Source organism: Pygocentrus nattereri, chromosome 22 (genome assembly GCF_015220715.1).
Source record: "Pygocentrus nattereri isolate fPygNat1 chromosome 22, fPygNat1.pri, whole genome shotgun sequence".
Taxonomy (NCBI): domain Eukaryota; kingdom Metazoa; phylum Chordata; class Actinopteri; order Characiformes; family Serrasalmidae; genus Pygocentrus; species Pygocentrus nattereri.
In genome coordinates this window covers 15,003,760-15,029,633 of record NC_051232.1, presented here as the reverse complement: position 1 = coordinate 15,029,633, position 25,874 = coordinate 15,003,760, and the positions used below count along the sequence as shown (strand labels likewise).

The following is a 25,874-nucleotide window of genomic DNA, read 5'->3' as shown; positions in this document are numbered from 1 at the left end:
GTGATGTGGGATTACTAACCCCCTAGTTGACGCTTGGTATTGGGCATGGTGACTGAAGTGGCTGCTCCAGGGCTATTCTATTGGCAATGCTTGTCTGGAGATTATGCAAGCTGTAAGTGCACCGTACAAGTAGATAAAAATTTAATATTAAGAAGGGGTGTCTGGACACAGTTGCACACAGTGTATTTACCCCAACTGCTGGTACTACTAGAAAGGTTTACCGGAAGAAGTGATGTCTAGGGTAGTGTTTTGTCAAACCTGGTCCTGGAGACCCACCGTCCTGTACATTTTAGCACTTTTCCTGCTTTAACACGCCCACTTTAACCCAATAATTGGTTGGGTAGTTGGTTCAAGTTGAGACCAAGAAAAACACTAAAACGTGCAGGGCAATGGACCTAAAGGACCAAGGTTAATAAACAGTGGTCTAGGGTATTATGTGAAAGAAAATGCATAAGCCGCCAATATTTAATTAATTGCTGAATAGAGGCCTGGAAAATTATACAATATCATGCAAATGCAGCATTACCATTTGTTTTTGGCCCAACTGTACTGCACTGTATAAGAGAAGGTGCATGAGAAAGAGAACTGAGAATAAGTGCGTATAAAACTTATTACTGGGTCTGTGTTTCTCCAAGGCCAGCTGTAAAGAGATGACATGAGAAAGTGAATTGGAAGGGTGTGTAGGGTAAGGCCCATTGTTCAGCCACACTGTTTGGCTCTCTCCATCTTAGTCTCCCCTTTGTCTCACTCTGTCTTTGCCCATAAGCAGTGATTTATATTACCCTACACCAGAGAAGTCTCTGGTGATTGGGTAAATAAAACGTCTTCAAGCATTTCTGTTGGCTTCTAACCTTCAAATTCATCTCCAGTCAAAAAGGATTACAGCACAGCATTAGCACAGGCAGGCGGTTAAGGCAAAACTCTGCTTCCAAATGGCTTTGTTTTTCACATGAAAGCATATTTAGCTGTAATTGTTGCTCTGTATTTAAACATGGGCAGGAGTCTTGGAAAATTAAGGAATGGGTGCCCCCCTTGTGACAAAGGAGCGAGACATTTCTTTAAATTAGATTAATGTTTAATGTAAGCTACTCCTTTTAAGAGTAATTTAGAAATAAAATGATTGTGCTGTAAACCAAGACTAGCCTACTAAAGGGAAACATCACTGATTTTGCAAAGTTACTTAATAATTCAATAGTTTAGATGCAAACAAAATCATTCAGAGTGGACCAGTGAAAAACGCACCCATCTAGAGAAATTTCCAGAATCAGAATTGTACACTATTAGTATTAGGAACCAGATGTCTAAAGCACTTATTGGCTGTAAAAGGTACATCCAATTAAGTTATTACACAGCATAGTTATAAATACATTGCTTGTTACCCAAGACATTGTTTTGTGATAGCTTTATTATAAAGTTTTAGCTTAAAATGTATTTTAGTATAAGACTCCATATATCACTCCAGCATTACTTCCGTGTTTCCTCTCAAAACTGCTTTCTCAGCTGAGATCAACATGCGCAACCTAATGTGATTTTGTTGTTATAAACCTGTAGCGAGAGCCATTCAACACAGCTAACACTGGCAGCAACTTTTGTTTATTTTTACAGTTTACTTACCGATTTTTGTAGATGGCAAAATTTGCAGAGGACTTTGATAAGGTCCATTTCCAAATTGTCACTTTGAACCAGAACTCACAAATGAGTTGCATCAGCTTGAAGAAGAGAGACCAAAAAGGGAGAGAGAGAAATATTGAACCCGCCGGCGTAAAGCAGAATAACCAAAGGCGATTGGAAAATTGAAAACTGGTGGGGTCAAAAACAGATTACTTACTACTCTCCTCACCAGTTTATGGGGTAAGACAGAGAGGTAGGATAAGTGGCCTTTAAACAGTTTAGACAGTTTATTTCAGTCACAAATGTTTCTTATCTTGATTTCAGTTCCTGTGGTGGAAAACACAGCAGAGGAAATAGCAGTTCTCTTTAGCAGTAGGCATTTGAAGAAAACTGCATCGTACTGTATTTTCTCTATTTGCCTCCTGGTATAGCGCATTTCACCACCACTCTGAACAGTTAACCAGCAAGGTACAACTGTGATTCATCATAGCTCTTCTGATAAATACTCTCATAAGCTATGAGTTTTGCTGACACCATGCGACGCGACACCACCAACCCAAACATAAAATGCACGTAGGGCAAAGAGGTACATGCGGGGCACTGTAAGGAAAAAATGGTACCCAAAAACACAATTTTTTAAATTGAGCACTATTTTATCAATATCAGCGTGACATATAAGACACAAGACAGTTGACCGGTCATTTTGGACAGCAGATAAAGAGGTGATATTTGTAGTGCATACATTTGGATGTCTGGTTCCCAGTACTACAATGGTGAACAATTCTGACTGGGTAAATTTCTCTAGAAAGGTGCATTTCACACCAAACCACTCCCCAGTACTGATTTCTGACATTCTCAGGGACTGTTACACACTCATCACTTTAACAGCTCCATAAGCTCAGTCTAACTGCACTACTGTTTATATTTGCACTATTTATACCCACAGAACTTAATCTGTATGTGCCTTATGTCACTTTAGTGTTAATTTCAGGACCTCTTATATTTATATATATATATATAAATTCTATTTTTCTACCATTAGTGTTTATTTCAACAATTATTGTGTTTAGTGTTTAGTCCATCCATCTATTTAATGTTATTGTTACACCATGGGGTCAGAGAGTAACATAGTTTCAGCACACTGTATGTCCTGTACATATTGTAGTATTGACAATAAAGCTGACTTGACTGGTTTTGTTTACATCTAAACCATTAAATGATTAAGTAATGATCAAGACTAACAAGAATAACTGATGTAAGACTCCTAATGTTAAATTCATTGTTGATCACCCTTGATAAGAGCATCTGCTAAATATGTACAGAGTATGTAGGGAAAAAAAACTGTGGAATGTGGAATTGTCTCTTTCGCAATTCTGTTTTCATTAAAAACAAAGTTTAAAATTAATTAGATAAACCAACTTTTCTTTTGAAGTCTTGCATTCAAAAGTACTAAACGGTAATATTTATAACTATCAACTAACAACTAATAACTAACAATTGTAATATGACATACACATAATATTGTACCTCAGGGCTCTAGACTGAGGGCACTTTTTCAGAGCATGCGGCTTAAAATTTCACATGGTCGCATGTGTGTGCACGAATGATCATCATTTGGCTGTTTAGGTGCTTCTCCACCATTGCATTAGTCATTGTGGTTGAACATAGTAGCGATGCTCAAGGAACAACCTAACGTGGACTTTTTAACACAGACATTATTTTCTAAGGTCATTTATGTAAGACATTTTATCAAGGTCAAGCACTATTGGAAAAGATACCTTAACTTTAGTAAATATTTATGGACTAAACACAGATTTTCCTGCTTTCTTTCATTCACTCTTCTCAGAAATATCTAAATTCTCTCTTTTTTTTATAATTGGTGGTGACTTCAATACAGTTCTGAACCCATGCATAGATCGTTCCTCTTCAGCACAACGTAACATAAATAACAATTTTCAAAAAAAAATTTGTTCCCAGTTGTTAAGTGTGTTTTCCTGATTGTTTGTACCCTAAATTAATAGAAAAAAGTTATTATTCCCTGTAAACTTTGCTTTTGTGGTCAGCACAATGATATTTTGAAATTGATCTATTTTTAAGGATATTCGCCATATTTCAAAATACTTAAGAAGCTTCTGGAATTGTGAGAACTATCAAGAAGTTTCTAGAACTGTCCAGAATTATCTAGAACTTTCTGGGACTGTACAGAATTGTAGGTAGCTGTATAACTACAGTTATATAGGGCCACTATAGCCCTTCCTGAGAGACGGAGAGACATGATCTAATTGATTGGGTTTGCATAGTAAGTGGGCAACAGCCATCACAGACAAAGGGGAATTGACCTAGACAGACAGGTGTGAATTCATTCTCTATTCAGATTCTGATAATTCACACTTCACCCCACACCCATTACAGGAGGAGCTTAGGAAGGACCACTACTTTCAAATGTATATAGTCAATTTAACTGTAAATTTAAATGTAACTTAGTCAATTTAGATGGCATCAAGAGGTTGCATACATCCAGCAGACGCATTTTGCTATGTATGTGGCCATTTTACAAAGACAAGAGCGAAAAAGTACTCTGTGGAAGCATCTGCTAAGATGTGTGAGGCCTACAAAGCATACTTCGGCATGCCTGTTGGTGACCAAGACAAACCATGGGCTCCTCATTTCACATGTGAGCACTGCAAGAAAACTCTTGAAGGTAAGCAGATAAATGATACTCTCTTAAATAGCAGATTAAAATTTTTATTTTGCAAAATTTTTAAATCAGTTAAAGTTTAAAAGAGCTTTAATTAACACCTTTTCACATGTTGTAGTTAAATATATCAAATATATACAGATATATTTTATTGTTTGATATATAACAGATTTCAAACTGTGTTAATATCGCACATACCACTAGTCATTAGTGTGAAATAGGCCTAAATCAAATTCTCAATCCAAATTTTATTTTGTTTGCTTATAGGTTGGTACAGGGGAGAGAAGAAAGCCATGCATTTTGCTGTCCCAAGAATTTGGCGTGAACCGACTGATCACTCAACAAATTGCTACTTCTGCATGGTGGACCCTTCCAAACGTCGCACTGGCAAAAATGCAACGCCTGTAACGTATCCTGACATTCCTTCATCTATTGCCCCAGTACCACACTGCCCTGACTTCTGTACCAACACCTCCAGACAGAGCAACACCACCTTCAGAAGAAAGCAGCAGGTCAGACACCAGGAAGATGTTGAAGATCACGATTCTCTTCATGTGCAGATGAGGAGCGGAAGCCATACTACCCTAACCAAAAAGACCTCAACGATCTGATCAGAGACCTTGGTCTCACCAAGTCCAACGCTGAGCTTCTGACATCAAGGCTCAAGCAATGGAACTTATTAGATGAAAGCGTCCAAGTCACAGGACAGAGGAAGCGTCACCAAGTTTTTTCTGTGGGGAAGAACAATGTAAAGTGGGAGCCACTGGTGGACCCACGCAAGGTGCTGATGCCACCACTACACATCAATTTGGGGCTCATAAAACAATTTGTCAGGGCTCTAGATAAGGAATCGAGAGCTTTCAATTACCTCCAAGATCTTTTCCCTAAGCTGTCTGAAGCAAAGATCAAAGCTGGTGTCTTCGTCGGACCACAAATCAAGAAGATCATAGAGTGCAGTGAATTTCCCAAGAAGCTGAATAGGAAGGACAGAGCGGCTTGGAACAGTTTTGTCGCAGTGGTTCGCGGCTTCCTAGGCAATCATAAAGATGAAAACTATGCACAACTGGTCCAGACTCTGATAAAGAACTATGCTGCAATGGGCTGCAGGATGTCACTCAAAATCCATATCCTTGATGCTCATCTTGATAAGTTCAAAGAGATCATGGGAGCTTATTCAGAGGAGCAAGGCGAGCACTTCCACCAGGACATTATGAACTTTGAATGCCGTTACCAAGGACAATATAACGAGAACATGATGGGCGACTATATTTGGGGATTGATTCGTGAATCTGATTTGCAGTATAGTCGTAAATCTCGGAAAACCACACACTTCTGAACAGTTTTTGGTACTCTGTGTAAATTTGCAATGCCTATAGTGTTCTTAGTCTGACTGTATAAATGAGAAGATGCAAAATCATCTGTTTCTATAATAAAAATTCATAATTTTCGTTGCCGTGGTCACAAAAGCAAAGTTTATGATGAATGTAAGCAATTTTTAATTTGTTTTAGACATAAGCAATTGGAATATAACATTAAAAAGCTGGGAACAAAATTTGTGTTACATAGTGTAATCATTCAACAACTTTGCTTAAACAATACATGCCAGATTATGTACTGGTGGAGAGCTGGAGATTGCAGAACCCCAGTAGTAAAGAATATTCATATTACTCCCCTTACTGCAAGTCATACTCCCGCACAGACTACTTTTTGTCTAACAATTCTATTGCACATAGAATAATTAATTCAGATATTAATAGTATTATTATATCTGATCATGCCCCAATTAGTATCACCTTTCTAGCAGACTATCAATCCATCCCTCCACCCAGATGGTGCTTTAACACCACTTTACTCACTGATAAAGAATTTCTAGATTCTTTTTTCTAGTTTTAACCAGGAATGGGCAGCCTTTATTGAAACTAAAGAACATCCTGACATTACAGCTTGCACACTTTGGGAAACAGCAAAAGTTGTGATGAGAGGAAAAATCATTTCATTCTGTTCTAAAAAGAAGAAAGAAGACCTAGCAAAAGAACAAAAGCTGCAGGATGAGGTGAAGAGATTGGACCTCCTGGCCTCTCTGACATCTACTGATCCAATTATTAAAGAACTAATGATAACTAAATACAAACTCAATAATATACTGCAAAAGAAGAACGCACATGATATGCTTAAACTTAGACAACAGCAATCTGAATTTGGGAATAAAACTCGAAAATTTTTAGCAAATCAGTTAAAACAGGAAACCGAGAAATCAATAATAACAGCAATCTCAGATTCTCTCTGGTAGGATCATTTAGGACCCCCAAGCTATCAATGATGTATTTAGGTTTTTACTTATCTGATAAGAATGCCTCAATGGAAGAAATTAAAGCATTCCTGAGCAGTGCCTCCCTACCTACATTACCTACATCTGTATCAGAATCAATAGACAGACCTCTTTCCTCTGAAGAAATCAAAAGCAAAGGCCTCTTTCTAATGCCTAATCATAAATCACCAGGACCTAATGGCTACCCAGCAGAATTTTACAAACAATTCTGGCCTCTTATTTCACCACTCTTTTTAAAAGTAATCTCAGAAATGCTCAAAAATCCATCCCCTATCATATAAATACTGCTCTTATTACACTTATCTTAAAACCAAATAAAAGTAAAGAAAAGCTTTATCAATCAGATTGGAAATCGGTCATACCCACTCTCATAAGCACAGATCAAACTGGGTTCATCAAAGGGAGACAGTCCACAGAGAACACACATAGGTTATTTAATCCAAATCATATGTATATCAGCGAAAAATCCCCGTATATATCACCATGTATAACAGCATCTCTGGATACTGAAAAGGCATTTTATAGAGTGATTCTATTTCTTTGCTTCCCTTAAACACTTTGGATTTGGCCCATACTTTACCAACTGGATAAAACCATTATATACAACTCATCTTCTGCCTAAGTCTTAGCAAACAGACATATATCCAGACCCTTTCAGCTACAAAGAGGAGGTGGACAAGTCTATTAAATATCTTGGTATTCCTGTCTCTCCTAACAAAAACGATTTGTATAAACTTAACCACATACCTTTAATGCAAGAAATGAAAATCTAGAAAGGTGGAATAAACTACTATTAAATTTAATAGGCTGAATATCAGCAGTTAAAATGAATATCCTCCCTAAAATCAATTATCTGTTTTCTATGACCCCTGCTACTCCACCATCAGGCTGGTTCTACTCTCTTGACAATGCGGTTACTAAGCTCTATTGGAAGCACCAAAAGCCTGACCTGGATGACTTGGAGCCCCACATTCTTACTACTACTTTCTATCACATCAATTGCTTTACATTAGACATTGGACAAGTAGCTCAAACCAACCCTGGCAAGACATTGAGGAAAGTTTAATTCAAGAACTGGACATTAACAGTATTCTATTTATAGACTAAGCTATAAAAAAATGTTACCACAAATATATAAACTTATAGCCTCAAAGGACAACACTATCTCACTCCCAATTAAAAAATGGACCTCATATATAAAAGAAACATGCAATGTCAACTGGCAAAATATATGCAGTGACATCTTCTCTATGTCCAGTAATTCAAAACTCCAACTAATTCAATATAAAACCCTTCACATAACATATAGCCTCTAAACTACATCGTATGGGATTCATTCACAGTGATAAATGTCCAACATTGTTTAACAGTCATACTACAAACTACTATCATGCTTTCTGGAATTGTCCTGCGACTCAGCAGTTTTGGTTCGGGATCATGGACAGGCTATCAGAGATTTTGGGCCTTGTCATCCCTTTATGTCCCATTGTAGCACTACTTAATGACCTTTCCTCACTTTCAGCACCCAATCGCCTCAAATCCTTTATATTCATATCACTTACCGTTGCCAAAAAAGTTATACTGCTGAACTAACGAGACATCAGGTAAGCGCCTTGGGTCTGCCCGTCTTGAGCGCCACTGCAGGGAGGAACGACCAGCAGCGCAAGATGTGGTCAGATGGAAGGAGCATACAGAAAACCCGTACTGTGGTACTCGGCTCGTTCTCAAGCGCCACTGCGAGATGCCAATCCCTCAAGTGAGCCTTGAGAACGGCCGAGTGGGTTCCGTGTCTGTGTGTTCCTCCAGGTTGGGGCAGAGGTCCCCAGCCCGAAAGCCTGATCCCATGGCCACACCCCACGGCACTACCGTGCCTCCGGACCCGCCACCAGTTGCCGCGCCTCCGGACCCGCCGCCAGTCTCAGTGGACGTCGTAGCAGGCCCACCTGCCCCCGTGGACGTCGTAGCAGGACCTTTGTTCCCGCCCATCCCGCCCTCACCTGTGTCTGTTCCCCGTGGGCCTCCCGTTCCTCCTGTCTCTGTTCCCCATGGGTCTCCTGTGCCTCCCGTGTCTCTTGTCTTTGTTCCCTGTGGTCCTTCTGTGCCTCCCATGTCTACTGTTTCTGTTCCTTCAGTGCCTCCCATGTCTACTGTTTCTGTTCCTTCATTTTTGCCCTCCTCTGTCCCTGGTGTTGTCTTGTTTCCTACGGTTGTGTCTGTGTCCGTTCCTGTTCCTGTTGTTGTTCCTGTTCCTGTTTCTGTCTGTGTGCCTGTTTCTGTGCCTGTGTCTGTTTTGGTGCCTGTTCCCCTGTCTTTTGCATGGTCCATGGTTCGTTCTTGTTTTCCTCGTCCTGTTTCTCTGGTCGTCCCTCGTTCGGCATCATTTTGTGTTGTGCCTCCTCGTCCTCTCTCCCTGTTTTGTCCTCGTTCTGTTTCATCTGTTCCTGTGTCTCCCGTTTCTGTGCCCGTGTCTTCTTCGGCTTCTGTGCCTGTTTCTGCCTCTGTGTCTCCTGTTTCTGTGCCTTTGGTTTGTTCCCGTGTTCCCGCTCCTGTGCACGTTTCTGCCTCTGGTCATGGGTCTGTGCCCGTGGTTTCTGTTCTGCATTCTCCTGCTCTGGCTTCTGTGTCTGTCCCGTGTGCTGTCCCGGCTCCTGTCCGTGTCTAGTTTGCTTCTGTCCTTGTTTTTGGTCCCTTGTGTCTGTTTTTGTTTTGTTCTGTTTTTGGTTGGTGTGCCTCAGTGTGTGCGCCTTTGGGGGGGAGGTACTGTCACGACTGGCCCCTCCCAGTCCTGTCCATGTGCGTTTTTGTTTTGGTTTTGTAACTCCGCCCCTGATTGTTTTCACCTGTCCCTCGTTTTCCCTGTGTACTTAAGCCCTTTGTTTGTTATATTGGTTTGTCTTGACGCTGTTTGGACTGTCTTTGTGGTTTGTTTTAGTTTTCACTTATGTCTGTCCACCCTTGATTGGTATCGATTATTGGAACCTGGACTGTCTTGACTATGACCCTGGATTTGCCCCAAATAAATCTCACTTATCTCAGCGTATGCATCCGCCTCCTCGCTCCGCGTTAGAGTCATCCCATTGATTGAAAACACCTGATTCTAATTTCAGCTTCAAATTAACTGGTAATACAGGTTCGCATACTTTTGCCACTCACAAATATGTAATATTGGATCATTTCCCTCAAAAAAAAAAAAGACCAAGTATAATATTTTTGCATCATTTGTTTAACTGGGTTCTCTTTTTCTGCTTTTAGGACTTGTGTGAAAATCTGATGATGTTTTAGGTCATATTTATGCAGAAATAAGGGGTCACAAACGTTCAAGCACCACTGTAATATCAAATTAACGTTTCACTAATTAATGGCACTTTTCAAGCAAATGTTACAACTAACTGTTTATCTGTTACAACTACCCCATGCATAGGATATATTGTAACATTCATAACTTTTTGGTGAAATTGTACATGTACAGTAGGTGCTAGAAACAAAATTTAAATGTTTGTAGCAGAGATGTGTATGGTGCTTGTACAAAACATGATAATAACAACTAAATTATTTTTTTAATTATTTCACAAAAAACTAAATGTTTTTTGCCCCCCCCATAGCCCTGCATCTCATTTTAATAGTTAGCGTTAAAAAAAAAAGAAAATCATATTATGGCTCAATTATTGTGATAACTTTGTATTGTCGAACCTCTAGATATTCCCCTCCCTACATTGTGCTTGTGAGTATTACCAAATTCCATAGATAATTTCCCTTGCTCTGTGACTCTTTATATAGCAGCCAACACAATCAGACTGCTTTCTACAAAGACTGCAGTGTTAGAAAGCAGCCAAGAAGATACACGGGTCATGATGAGTCCGGAGTTTCTTTGGAAAAGGTCTTTGTAGTCTCCAGTTATGGAGATTTAATTGTGTTGAATGTTGTTTTCCCCCTTTTTAAAATCTGAAATATGCCATTACAGTTCAAGACAGGAATATTCCCAATGTCAGACTGGTGGAGAAACATGCTTGCTCTACTTTTTTATGCCTTATGGGAGTCTCCAAGCTTCGGAACAGTAATGGAGTCTTGGAGTGAAAAATGAATTAATACATGGGTCAGCCCGTATTTTAATCTCAAGCTAACAAGTTCTTGTTCTGGCACAGAACCAAAATCTGAAATACCTTCTCAAGCAGAACTAAAATGGTATGTTCTCAGTCTAAAATATTAGGTGTAACTATGTGAAATAGTGTAATGCATTATGGTAATGAAAATAACTAAGTTGATCAACAAAAAGCAGATTAATGCTATGCTAGAATAACATTAATGATATTCTTAACTCCTCAACATGGAAAACTTCCTTAATATTCCTCAACATTTACATTAGGTGCAAATGGGTTTGTTTCTTTGTGTACTACCATTAGATCCCCCTCAGGGAACAATGAAGGAATGTAATGTTCATTTTCATGGTGGAAAGAGACAGAGCCAAGTTCAGTACAGCCCCATACATGAGTGCTTTTCTCCCCAAGAGGGAGACAGATCACTCATAGACAAAGACTGTTGTGTGCCAAAAACAAGGCAGGGCTCAGTTGGTGCATTCCAACTCATTCTTCATTCTTGAAGCTACGAAAGCAAATCTGTTTGTGTTTCCATAGTTAGGCTTTTTTAGGAACACAACCCACTGTCAAAAACAACGTCTGCGTCCCACCCACAGGCAGAAGGCAGAGATGTCAAGAACTTATCCCAAAAGCCAATGGTTTTGTTCCAAAAAGCATGTCGAGTTCTTGTTAGATAATATTTAGTTACGTTTCCAAAAGAGCTGCAAGAACTAATCATTATAATCAATAACATCAATGAGGGATGCAACGATACCAGTTTTTTTTAGACAGAGTACAAAAAATATTTTTTAGTACTTGGCGATGCAGATGGTCTGAACCATCTTGAGCAACCTACTTAGAATTAAGTAGTTGTTGGTGTAAATGAGTGTAATGTACCTTAAATTTTAATTATTAAAATCTTGCTGAATTTTATTGATGTGCATTAGCTCGCTATTTTAGTTACCTTGGATCAAGTAGCACTGCAGTGGAGACGGGCAGGCAAAAAAGCGCTTCTATACAACTGTAAGTAAATTACAAGTCATAGTTTTGCGTTTTCATTTTAAAATGTTGCAGATGCTCCATTAACGCAGGTGAACATTTTATAATTTCAATATGGGGAAAAAAAATCAAATGACATATTTCATGCTAGAAATAGCGTTCTAGCATCATCAACTGCTAGAAAACAATTCTCTCACAGTTCTACTTATGGTAATATGCAAGTTTCAGGAAAATTCAAGCAAGAAGCTGGCAAATAAGAAGCCAATTTCAGCCTCATCCTCTTGTGAACTTAAATATAAGACAACCTATGTTTGGTGCTTACTTCTAGTTAGTATTACCAAATAACATACTTAGCATCTTACATTTAAAAAGCGTTCACTGTTTATTTAACAAATGTGCATTTAAATGTGAATGTTACTGCAAAAGCACTTGAAACCAAGCTCCTCAAAGTTATCCATCTTTATTTCATGGCATGCCTCTATTTTACCAACTAGTCACAGGTTTTGTGATAGTGTGAGCAAAGCATCCATGTGATGTCAGCAGTTGAACATTTTCTCCACCATTATGTCATATTGTTCGCTGAAGCCAGCTGAACGTTGTCTCCGCAAGAAGTATAAAGTATAAGTATATACAGACTTAACATTTTACATTTAGTAAGTATTCATTGTTTATTTAACAAATACAAAATGCTAATCACAGGCTTTGTGGCATAGTGTGTTTGTCCAGAGTTTGCCCAGCCATGTTTGCAACATGGCGAGCAAAGCCTCAGTGGCTGGGGTTGTCCATTTTTCCACAATCACAGCACATTTTTCGCTGAAGCCAGGCAGATGTCATCTGTGCAAGTAGTATGCTGAGTGCTCTGGCAGAGGCAACACTATTTTACTGTTAAACACGCATTTGTTACATAAACAATGAACACTTTATAAATGTAAGATGCCACACTCATTATTACTATTGTTAGAACTGTATTAGAACCGTTTTCCAGTAGCCATGGAACTTTTCATAAAATGTCATAGCGTCACCTGCAATAGTGCAACATACATGACAGGCAAAACAAAACCACAAATAGCTTGCAAGCTTATAAACTTATGATTAGATTAAGAGACCACCTCCTTGCCTGGAGTGGTGGGCAAGCCTAGGGAGCAGTTGGGTTTAAGGTGCCTTGCTCGAGGGCACCTCAGTCACGTCCTGTTAGCTCAAGGGATCGAACTGGCAACCTCCAGTTGCAAGGCTGGTTCTCTAACCTCCAGCCCATAATTCAGCTCTACCAAAGCAGAGCCTTCAAAAATAAGAACTAGTCATCCTTCCCAACTACAGAAACCTTTAGTAAAAGGCAAAAGATTTGTGCCTGAATGAAGAGAAACCCAAGCTATCAATCTAAAGCTCACAAAGGCATTTTCATCTTTGTGCAACCCTTAAAATTTTCATTTCACAGGAAGTATGCTGAGGTCTTTTACTCTGTGCTCACAATGGCAGTGACACGAGCAGCAAAGCAGCCAGTAACTAAGTAACATACGACAGACGAAGCCATTGCAAACCGCTATATTCCCAAGCAAGGTAGGAAACTGATACCAGCTGGCTAACATGCAGCAGTTCCCATGGCACATTTACAGCATGTCAGAGATTTCTGGAGCTTTATAAAAGGAAATCAAGACTTTTATATGTGAAGTCTATTTGACAGACATCATTTAAGCTCTAGTCACTAACGGAAGGCTAGCAGGCTACATAGAACACCAGCTTCACATGCGAAGCAATCATTTGCTGGCTAGCAATCTGCCATAGCATCATTCTTTTAGTGTCATTACAATTTTTTAACCAGTATTGATAACATCCACATTTTATTGCTCACTCACAAAACATGACTCCTATCTCATATCTTAACATTGCAGTTATGCTGTAACATTTTGATTTCCATTTTCTGACATAATTGGGGCAGTCGTGGGCTGGAGGTTAGGGAACAGGTCCTGTGATTGGAAGGTTGCCGCTTTGATCCTCAGCACCGACAGTACATGAGACTGAGGTGTCCTTGAGTAAGGCACCTCACCCCCCAGCTGCTCCCTGGGTGCCGTGGATAGGGCTGCCCCCCGCTTCCGGGCAAGTGTGTGTGTGTGCTCACTAGTGTGTATGTGGTGTTTCACTTCATAGATGGGTTAAATGCGGTGGTGAAATTTCCCCGTTGTGGGACTAAATAAGTATCACTATTACATTTTGCTGTAGCATTAGCTATTTGAAGAAAAAAGTACTAAAATTACTGGGAAACATGCAAAAAGCTGCTTGTGTTAGCCGGATAACAGCCACTGTTAGCAGTGGCTTCTAGCTAGTGTATCTGATCAAATATAAACAAAGTCTATCACATTCATACTTTATGTATAAGTTCTACAGAAAACAGAAATATTACAGAAATTTCTGTTATGTTGAACCATTGGTAGGGCTTAGATAATAATAATTATTCAGAATTTCTGTAAGATGATTGGGCTATTTAATGTTAAATGAACCTAGAATCTTTTTGCAGACCAATCGTAAGTGGGTGGAAAACACAGCAGAACCAGCACTACAGACTGACGTTCTCCCTGAACGATGAAAAATGCATGACGATGTAAAAACTCTGAAACATAATGCTTTTCTAAATAAATACCACAAATGCTTATTTTTGCCTGCTCTGCCTGTCTGCTATTTCTATGTTTATCATAGTCACAACAGTGTGAGGTGAATGTTGATGGCTAAATTTCAGATGTATGACATAAATCAGATGAGAAGGCATTACATAAAATGCACATTAGCAGCTAAACAGATTGTGAGGACACTGAAATGACTCAAATAATTTCTGTATTTATCCGGGGTGCCAATTTAAGTATATCAAGACAGATGCGACTCCTTAAAGCAGCCCATTTTTCATACACAATTATGCATGTGGCTCCACATATTTCATCATGCTCTACTCCTGTCCACAGGCCTGCCTTTTGACACACCCACTGAATTTTCTAAATCGCCGTCAAACTTTTGAAACACCCACCGCTCTGGCCTGCAGAGACATGTCTCTAAAATGAAGCGAAGTTTAACTTCATGCAAATAGACCACTGTAGTCATGTTGTCAGTTTGTAGTCAGTGCCATACTCTTATGCCCATATTAGGAACTCCGGGTCTAAGCTCCATTTCTCTATAGCCAGAATGAACAAGGTTTTTGAAAAATCATCTCTATCACACCCTGTGTTAAATACGCTGTTCAGAAGCCAATATTTTGTCCTGTGAACATTCTTCTCTTGAATAGCACTGAATCCTCTGAATTATGAGGTCGTTAAAGAGTTAAAATATGAATATTGCTACATGTGAGCTAAAGCTACTGCTCACTGAATTCACGTCATTCGACTGGCAGCCTCCTTAAGTAGGTTTTGGCAGCGTACATTTCCATGTTCAAACTGAGGACAGATGAAAAGGAGTCAGAACAAAATCACCAGGCTTCCCTACAGTTCTCTGTTCTTCGTCTGATGCTCACTGAAACATGATAGATTTCTCCTTTTAGCTTGATTTGAAAAGATCTACAAACATAGCTGCACTCTGGCTGATCCAGTACAGACTCAGTTTCAGAATCACTGCTCACCGCTGATAAACTGATTTAGGCTCTCAGAATATCCTAATTATTATTTTAACGCTGGTAACATTTTTATGAGGACAGTTTCTCAGGACATTCTCCAGCTTTTTGTTCGGCTTTTCCCGTTCCACCTCAAGTGGCGCGGCAGTCACAATCTGAATATCTGTGCAATTTAAGGAGAAACGGGAAAAGTCGAACAAGCAGCCGGAGAAAAAGAAACTGATTTCAGTATCCAACCCAGAGGTTTTATTTACAGGTATACTGTAATTGTGTGCTACAGCTGAACATTTTGATAACTCTGCAGAGCACCGCTACAGCCCACCCTAGTTAAAGTGACATCAAATTAATGCACAGTAGCTTCAGCTCACATGTAGCAATATTAGTATTATAGCTCTTTAACGACCTCATAATTTGGAAAATCCAGTGGTATTTGGGAGAAAAATGTACACAAGACAAAATGTATCAGGTTCTGAAGATTTTTATTTAACACAGGGTGCGACAGAGCAAGTTTTCGAAAACCCTATTCATTCTGGCCATAGAGAAATGGGGCTTAGACCTGGAGTTCCTAATATGGGCAAAGCACTGTGGCTATTACCAACAGGAATAGACCATTTTCACACTTCCATGTTTGTTAATGCGTGAGAGTAAACATTAGCGTTCAGTGGCTTCCAGTCATGCTGTAAACAATGGCTGATATTGCCCAAAATCACTGCTGCATTCCTAAATGCACCATAATTTAACTAACCAGTCTTACCTGAGTTTCCACTCAATCAAGCTGAAAAACATTCACCTGAAAAGCTCTGCATGTCACATGTCACTTTTAACATGATAACCAAGCAAAAAAAATAAAAAGCAAAACAAAACTGGAGAGTAAACGAGCTGTACAGTAAGACAGATTTGCTCACATTTGTAATTAAAAATGCTCAGCTCAAAGACAAATACAAGGTGCATCTCAATAAATTAGAATATCATCGAAATGTTAATTTAGTTCAGTAATTCAATTTTAAAAAATGAGACTAATATAGATTCATAGACACACAAAGTGATCTATTTCAAGCATTTCTTTCTTTTAATGTTGATGATTATGGCCTACAGCCAATGAAAACCCAAAAGTCAGTATCTCAGAAAATCAGAATACTATATAATTACCAATTTATTTTCTTATTAAAATACTTTTTAACACGTAAATGTTGGCCTACTAAAAAGTATGCACAGTATATGCCCTCAATACTTGGTTGGGACACCTTTTGCATGAATTACTGCATCAATGCGACGTGGCATGGAGGCGATCAGCCTGTGGCACCCTTGAAGTGTTGTGTAAGCCCAGGTTACTTTGATAGCGGCCTTCAGCTCATCTGCATTTTTGGGTCTGGGGTCTCATCTTCCTCTTGACAATACCCCATAGGTTCTCTATGGGGTTCGGGTCAGGTGAGTTTGCTGGCCAAATAAGCACAGTGATACTGTGGTTATTAAACCAGGTTTTGGTCCTTTTGGCAGTGTGGGCAGGTGCCAAGTCCTGCTGGAAAATGAAATACGCATCTCCATAAAGCTTGTCAGCAGAGGGAAGCATGAAGTGGTCTAAAATGTCCTGTTTGATGGCTGCGCTGACTTTGGACTTGATATGACACAGTCGACCAACACCAGCAGATGACATGGCTCCCTAAACCATCACTGATTGTGGAAACTTCACACTAGACCTCAAGCAGTTTGGATTGTGTGCCTCTCCACTTTTCCTCCAGACTCCGGGACCTTGATTTCCGAGTGAAATGCAAAATTTACTTCCACCTTTAGACAGGACTTTGGACCACTGAGCAACTGTCCAGTCCTTTTTCTCCTTGGCCTAGGTAAGACGCTTCTGACGTCTCTGGGTCAAGAGTGGCTTGACACAAGGAACGTGACAGTTGTAGCCCATTTCCTGGATATGTCTGTTTGTGGTGGCTCTTGAAGCACTGACTCCAGCAGCAGTCCACTCCTTTGAATCTCACTGAAATTTTTGAATCGCCTATTCTTGACAATCATTTCAAGGTTGCGGTTATCACTGTTGCTTGTGCACTTTTTCCAACCACACTTTTTTCATCCACTCAACTTTCCATTTATATGCTTGGATACAGCAGCATGATTGTGTAGCCTACAGAACCAGACAGAGGCTTAGGAAACCTTTGCAGGTGTTTTGTGTTCATTAGCTGATTAGAGTGTGACACCATAAGTGATACTTTTTTGATCCCACAACCGGGGAAATTCCACCTCCACATTTAACCCATCCGTCAAGTGAAACACCACATACACACTAGTGATCACACACACTAGGGGGCAGTGAGCACACACTTGCCCGGAGCGGTGGGCAGCCCTTTCCACGGCACCCAGGGAGCAGTTGGGGGTTAGGGGTTTGTCTTGTTAGGGGGTTGTCTTGCTCAAGGATACCTCAGTCATGGACTGTCAGCCCTGGGGATCGAACCCGGCAACCTTCCGGTCACAGGGCCAGATCCCTAACCTCCATCCCACGACTGCCCCGTCTACAATACTGAACATTTTCATAATTTTCTGATTTTCTGAGATACTGACTTTTAGGTTTTCATTGGCTGTAGGCCATAATCATCAACATTAAAAGAAATAAACACTTGCAATAGATTCATTACTCACAGAGTAGTCTATACAAGTTTCATTTTTTGAATTGAGTTACTGAAATAAATTAAACATTAGTAAAAAAACTTTCTATGATATTCTTATTTATTGAGATGCACCTGTATTTAAGCAGTGACGTATTTACAATCCTGGAAATGTGTGCTTTAAAATCCCAAGAAATAGAATGCACACCAAAGCTTGGCAATCAGTTTACTGTAATGCAGAAAGACAATGCTGTCTCTCTGTGCAGGCTGTGGTGCTCAGATCACTTGTTAACGTTGCTAATGTTTACAAGGGCTGAGTAGGAAGCATTTTTCTCCAAAACAAAGCTCAAAGTACAAATAAGTTCAGGGATGATGTGTGAGGTAGTGTTGAATAGAAAAATCCGCTCTGCACATTCTCTGCTTTCCTCAGGCAGATTTCTTATAGCTCAGTCGCAGATTTTCTGCAAAATACATTCTGCTGTCTGAACGCAACTGCTTTGACACAGATATGAACTTTCAAATGTGGGATGTGTGGCACAGACTTCTGCAGTGTACTCCGATTACAGGGCTTGCTCCGCACAGCACTAAACAGAGTCGACAGTGGCAGACTTGCAGTCATACAAAGTTCAAATGTTTTAACGTTTTGTGCAATGCGCTTTGGTCAAGGCAAACTAGCCTTTCCGGCCATGTTGGGGGACTTAATAACACTACAACTGCTCTCTGCGCTGAAGCCGAAGAAAGATTTTTGCGGAAGGCTGAAAACCTGCGACCATCTACCGCTGCTCTGTTAAACAATGCATGTGGAAATTCAATAACGCTACTATTTATCTCCACAATCTGTGAAATGGTACACTTCTTTTTTAGCTTCTAGACAACTGCTTCTACTATAAATTGAACGGTTGCCACATACCGTTTTCTTTACATACTGACTGCCCAGACACAGATATTCAATTAAAACAGCACATATGAGATTTCTCACGAGGATTTTCTATTTTTAGCAGAAATGCATCTAATTTGTGCTTGTCATCATTGAAACCATGGCAACCAACAGAAAGCTTGAGTTCATACGAGGGACCAGAAGAGAAAAGTCACTATCGATGTTAAAGTAGAATAAGATTTGTACATGAAACGCAGCCTCTACAGGCAGCTCTGTCAACGGACAAACTGGCTGAGAATTTAAGCAACATTGAGTATTGAAGGTAAAAGGCAGGTTTGCACTCAACTTACATCACAGCAGGAAACGTTAGTATAGGTTTATTTGAATGAGTATGAGTAATTGAGCAAGGTATCGGGCCAATGCAATAAAAAAAAAAAATTAAAAAAAGGTTGGCAATGAATGAAATGACTGTTTATCTGGCATGATGATAATTGCGTGCCACATTTACATCACATTGACTGAATAAGCAAATACAACCCAATTTCCAATTTAAGAAATGAACCAAATAGATAACAGACTCCCTCTTGTGTTCTGTTGCTTAAATTTAATAAAAACACTACAAAGACAACATATCAAATATTGAAACCAGGAAATTTTAAATAAATGCTGGGGGGGGGGACAGACACATTTTTTGGTGAAATCACTGTATGGGCTCAGGAACACTTTTGATAACCACCGTCTGTGGTCACAGTTCATTACTGCATTCATAAATGCAAGTTAAAACTCTACCATGCAAAGACAAAATCATATTTTAACAGGATCCCAAAAGGCCTCCTCCTTCTTTGGCCCAAGCTCATTTAAGATGGACTAACATGAAGCATAAAAGTGTGTGGTGTGTTCTGACAAATCAATATTTGAAGTTCATTTTGGAAAATCATGGAAAGCCCGCCTTCTAGGCTAAAGAGGAAAGGGAGCATGTGGCTTGTTATTAGCATACAGTTGCATGTGCACAAAAACCAGTATCTGTGATGGTATGGGGTGCTTTTGTGCACATGCTGTGGGTGACTTGCAAATCTGTGAAGGCATCATTATTGCTGAACGATATATACAGGTTTTATTATGGTGCCAACATATGATTTCATTTTCAGGTAAGGCCTTGCTTATTTTAGCAAGATAATACCTAACCAAATCTTACATGTATTACAACAGCATGGCTCCATACTCCGTAGTAAACTTGTATGTGTATATATATATATATATATATATATATATATATATATATATATATATATATATATATATATATATATATATATATATATATATATATATACACACACACATACATACATACATACATACTCCTCAAAAAAACAAAGGGAACACTTAAACAACACAATATAACTCCAAGTACATCAAACTTCTGTGAAATCAAACTGTCCACTTAGGCAGCAACACTGATTGACAATCAATTTCACATGCTGTTGTGCAAATGGAATAGACAACAGGTGGAAATTATTGGCAATTAGCAAGACACACTCAATAAAGGAGTGGTTCTGCAGGTGGGGACCACAGACGACTTCTCAGTACCTATGCTTTCTGGCTGATGTTTTGGTCACTTTTGAATGTTGGTGGTGCTTTCACACTCGTGGTAGCATGAGACGAACTCTACAACCCACACAAGTGGCTCAGGTAGTGCAGCTCATCCAGGATGGCACATCAATGCGAGCTGTAGCAAGAAGGTTTGCTGTGTCTGTCAGCGTAGTGTCCAGAGGCTGGAGGTGCTACCAGGAGACAGGCCAGTACACCAGGAGATGTGGAGGAGGCTGTAGGAGGGCATTAACCCAGCAGGAGGACCGCTACTTCCGCATATGTGCAAGGAGGAACAGGAGGAGTACTGCCAGAGCCATGCAAAATGACCTCCAGCAGGCCACAAATGTGCATGTGTCTGCACAAACGGTTAGAAACCGACTCCATGAGAATGGTATGAGGGCCCAACGTCCACAGATGGGGGTTTTGCTCACAGCCCAACACCGTGCAGGACGCTTGGCATTTGCCAGAGAACACCAGGATTGGCAAATTCGCCACTGGCGCCCTGTGCTCTTCACAGATGAAAGCAGGTTCACACTGAGCACATGTGACAGACGTGACAGAGTCTGGAGACTCTGACAGAGATGTGACAGAGTCTGGAGAGCAATCTGCTGCCTGCAACATCCTTCAGCATGACCAGTTTGGCAGTGGGTCAGTAATGGTGTAGGGTGGCATTTCTTTGGAGGGCCGCACAGCCCTCCATGTGCTTGCCAGAGGTAGCCTGACTGCCATTAGGTACCGAGATGACATCCTCAGACCCCTTGTGAGACCATATGCTGGTGCGGTTGGCCCTGGGTTCCTCCTAATGCAGGGCAATGCTAGACATGTGGCTGGAGTGTGTCAGCAGTTCCTGCAAGATGAAGGCATTGAAGCTATGAACTGGCCCGCCCGTTGCCCAGACCTGAAACCGATTGAGTACATCTGGGACATCATGTCTGGCTCCATGCACCAACAGACTGTCCACAGACTGCACCACAGACTGTCCAGGAGTTGGCGGATGCTTTAGTCCAGGTCTGGGAGGAGATCCCTCAAGAGACCATCCGCCACCTCATCAGAAGCATGCCCAGGCGTTGTAGGGAGGTCATACAGGCACATGGAGGCCACACACAATACTGAGCATCATTTTGACTTGTTTTAAGGACATTACATCAAAGTTGGATCAGCCTGTAGTGTGTTTTTCCACTTTAATTTTGTGTATGACTCCAAATCCAGGCCTTCATTGGTTAATAAATTTGATTTGCATTGATGATTTTTGTGTGATTTTGTTGTCAGCACATTCAACTTTGTACAGAACAAAGTATTCAATGAAAATATTTCATTCATTCAGATCTAGGATGTGTTATTTGAGTGTTCCCTTTATTTTTTGAGCAGTATATATATATATATATATATATATATATATATATATATATATATATATATATATATATATACATACATGAGAGAGAGCTGGCAACAAAAGTTAGTACACCTCACAGTGAACATGTCCAAATTTTGCCCTGTTGTGTCGTTGTCCCTCCCTGGTGTCATGTGACTTAGTTACAAGCTTCCAGGTGTGAATGGGGAGCAGGGCTGTTAAATTTGGTGTTATGGGTACAATTCGCTCATACTAGCCACTGGATATTCAACATGGCACCTCAGGGCAAAGAACTCTCTGAGGATGTGGGAAATACAATAGTTGCTCTCCACAAAGATAGCCCAGGCTATAAGACTGCTAACACCCTGAAACTGAGCTATAGCACGGTGGCCAAGGTCACACAGCGGTTTTCCAGGACAGGTTCTACTCGGAACAGGCCTCGCCAGGGTTGACCAAAAAAGTTGAGTCCATGTGTTCAGCGTCATATCTAGAGATTGTCTTCCAAAAAATAGACGCATGAGTGGTGCCAGCATTGCTGCACAGGTCAAAGAAGTGGGAAGTCAACCTGTCAGTGCTCAGACCATACGACGCACAATGCATTAACTCGGTCTGCATGGACGTCGTCCCAGAAAGAAGCCTCTTCTGAAGACCTGCAAACAGTTTGCTGAAGACAAGTAGTCCAAGAACATGGATTACTGGAACCATGTCCTGTGGTCTGACGAGACCAAGATAAACTTCTTTGGCTCAGATGCTCTCCAGCATGTGTGGTGGCACCCTAGTGAGGAGTACCAAGACAACTGTCTCTTGTCTACTGTCTCTTGATGTGTATAGTCACGCATAATCAGGCAAAAGTCAAAATGATGCTACAACAAACCAAACCAGCATTAAACAAAATTGTAAACAAAGTGACTCGATATTTAACTATATTCATTTGGCACTATGCAAAACACTGTTCATTAAACAGTATTTAATGCAATTTACTTGAAAGTTTAATTCTTCTGTACTCTACAGACCCTACACAATGGTTTCCAGAAACATCCTAAGCTTCCAAAGCATTGTGTGGGGGAAAAAAAAGTTACCACTTCAGCATTCACATTTTGTTGCAGAATAAGTAAACTGTAAAGCATTCATTCCTCTATTCCCCATGGCCACTTTCCTGTGCTCTGCATCACTCAACATTCCCAAGACACTCAATCACTATTTTTAGTTATCTCTCTCCTTGGTCTGCTCTCACTCTTTGCTTCAGATTAGTGCACGACTGGGCAATATATCATCTACACTGCTACACAGAAGTAATTTATCATAAAATTCACCAACTGTTTTCAGTGTAAATTTCAATATTGTTGCCTACCACAATATATTTTGAAACCATAATTTTAAAACAATACTGAATCAGTACCAGCCAGGAGAAGTGTGCACTTGCTGCATTGCCTGTGACAGCCAACCTCCTTGCCCTTTTGTCACAACTATCAAGGCCTATGAGAAGCAGATCTCCCCCTCTCCCCGCACTTAGCTCAAAGACTTACACTGTTCAGCTGCCTATGTATACAGTGAGAGACAAAAAGAAAGAAATTGAGAGCAGCAGATGCAATACCTCTCAAAAAACACCCCTTATTACTCTCTCTCTCTGAAGCTCAGAGGTTCAGTGATCACTGGGTTTTGACTGTTTATAACTTCATTTGCTTTGGACTCATCTTATTGTTTTTTTTGATGATTTTTCACTGTCACTTCACACAGCCAAAAGAGAATCAACACTGCATCTAATTTTAGAAAGGAAAATAAACTTAATATAAAAAGCCCCTATATTCCAGACTTTTGTCCCTATGAACTATGAATGAACATATCAATAAATTTCCAGACCTGACAGAGGGAAAGCATTTATCCATTAGTAAATTTGATCACTACTTTCTACCAGAAGCTGTTGCAAACAAAAACAATCCACCACCACAGCCTGAAACTCACCTTAAACACATATCCAACAATGAGAAATGGAAATGGATTTTGAAACTGCTTATTTATGAATGGGTTTACTGAGCTATCTAACAAGGCTGGCTAAAGTAAGCAAAACTGCTCCCACTGGAATAGAACATTACATGATCAGAAGAGGATGGGTTCCCCTTTTGAATCTTGGTTCCTCTCAAGGTTTCTTCCTCTTGCTCTTAGGGAGTTTTGCCTTGCCACTGTCACCATTGGCGACGCTCATGGGGGAGTCTAATGGATTTTGAAGTTAAACAATACTAGGAATTACTTACTTTGATAAGAAGGGAATTTGACTGTATTGAATGATCAATTAATGTGTTAATTAATAATAATTGTAATAAAAATTGTAATGTCAATAATGTGAAATTAGGTAGGGTGAGAGACAGAGAGAAAGAGAGAAAGAGAAAGAGAGAGAGAGAGAGGGAGAGAGGGAGGGTGGGAGGGGGGAGAGAGGGAGAGACAGATGGAGGGAGGGTGGGAGGGGGGAGAGAGGGAGAGAGAGAGAGAGAGAGAGAGAGAGGGTGAGAGAGACAGAGACAGAGGGAGAGAGAGAGAGAGAGAGCGTAGGGAGAGAGAGAGAGAGAGAGAGAGAGCGTAGGGAGAGAGAAAGAGAGGGAGGGTGGGTGGGGAGGGGGGAGAGAGAGAGAGGGAGGATGGGTGGGGGGAGAGAAGGAGAGACAGATGGAGGGAGGGTGAGAGAGAGAGAGAGAGAGAGAGAGAGAGAGAGAGAGAGAGAGAGAGAGAGAGAGAGAGAGAGGGAGGGTGGGTGGGGAGAGAGAGAGGGAGGGTGGGTGAGGAGAGAGAGAGAGGGAGGGTGGGTGAGGAGAGAGAGAGAGAGAGAGGGAGGCTGAGAGAGGGAGGGAGGGAAAGAGGGAGAGAGAGAGAGGGAGGGAGGGACGGAGGGAGGGTGAGAGAGAAAGAGACAGAGGGAGGTAGGGTGAGAGAGAGAGAGAGAGAGAGAGAGAGAGAGAGAGAGAGAGGGGGGGGGGGGGTGGGAGAGAGAGAGAGCGTAGGGAGAGAGAGAGAGAGAGAGAGAGAGAGCGTAGGGAGAGAGAAAGAGAGGGAGGGTGGGTGGGGAGGGGGGAGAGAGAGAGAGGGAGGATGGGTGGGGGGAGAGAAGGAGAGACAGATGGAGGGAGGGTGAGAGAGAGAGAGAGAGAGAGAGAGAGAGGGAGGGTGGGTGGGGAGAGAGAGAGGGAGGGTGGGTGGGGAGAGAGAAAGAGAGGGAGGGTGGGTGGGGAGGGGGGAGAGAGAGAGAGGGAGGATGGGTGGGGGGAGAGAGGGAGAGAGAGAGAGAGAGAGAGAGAGGGAGGGAGTGTGAGAGAGAGAGAGAGGGAGGGTGGGTGGGGAGAGAGAGAGAGGGAGGGTGGGGTGGGGGGAGAGAGAGAGAGGAGAGGGGAGGCTGAGAGAGGGAGGGAGGGAAAGAGGGAGAGAGAGAGAGGGAGGGAGGGACGGAGGGAGGGTGAGAGAGAAAGAGACAGAGGGAGGTAGGGTGAGAGAGAGAGAGAGAGAGAGAGGGTGAGAGAGAGAGAGAGAGAGAGAGAGAGAGAGGGGGGGGGGGGTGGGAGGGGGGAGAGAGAGAGGGGGGGGGGAGGGTGGGAGGGGGGAGAGAGAGGGGGAGGGAGGGTGGGAGGGGGGAGAGAGAGAGAGAGAGAGGGTGAGAGAGGGAGGGAGGGAAAGAGGGAGAGAGAGAGAGGGAGGGAGGGACGGAGGGAGGGTGAGAGAGAAAGAGACAGAGGGAGGTAGGGTGAGAGAGAGAGAGAGAGAGAGAGTGACGAGAGAGAGAGAGAGAGAGAGAGAGAGGGGGAGGGAGGAGATAGGGAGGGTAAGAGAGGGAGGGAGGGTGAGAGAGAGAGAGAGAGGGTGAGAGAGAGAGAGAGAGAGAGAGAGAGAGGACGAGAGAGAGAGAGAGAGAGAGAGGGGGGGGGGGTGGGTGGGAGGGGGGAGAGAGAGAGGGGGGGGGGGTGGGAGGGGGAGAGAGAGAGGGGGAGGGAGGGTGGGAGTGGGGAGAGAGACACGGAGAGAGAGAGAGAGAGACAGAGAGAGAGACAGAGAGAGGGGGAGAGAGGGGGGGAGAGGGGGGGGGGGGAGGGGGGAGGAGAGAGGGGGAGGGGGGGGGAGGGTGGGAGAGGGGAGGAGAGAGAGAGGGGAGGGAGGGTGAGGAG

General features: G+C 41.6%; 1 protein-coding gene and 1 non-coding gene across 2 annotated transcripts in view; both read right to left on the bottom strand.

Moving 5' to 3' along the window:
* Nucleotides 1–25,874, bottom strand: part of LOC108413826 (SLX4 interacting protein) — a 109,902-nt gene that overhangs the window by 80,834 nt on the left and 3,194 nt on the right. The window lies entirely within an intron of this gene.
* On the bottom strand, nucleotides 12,971–13,081 carry LOC119262112. Its single transcript, XR_005129430.1, has one exon. It is a non-coding gene; the product is annotated as a U5 spliceosomal RNA (small nuclear RNA).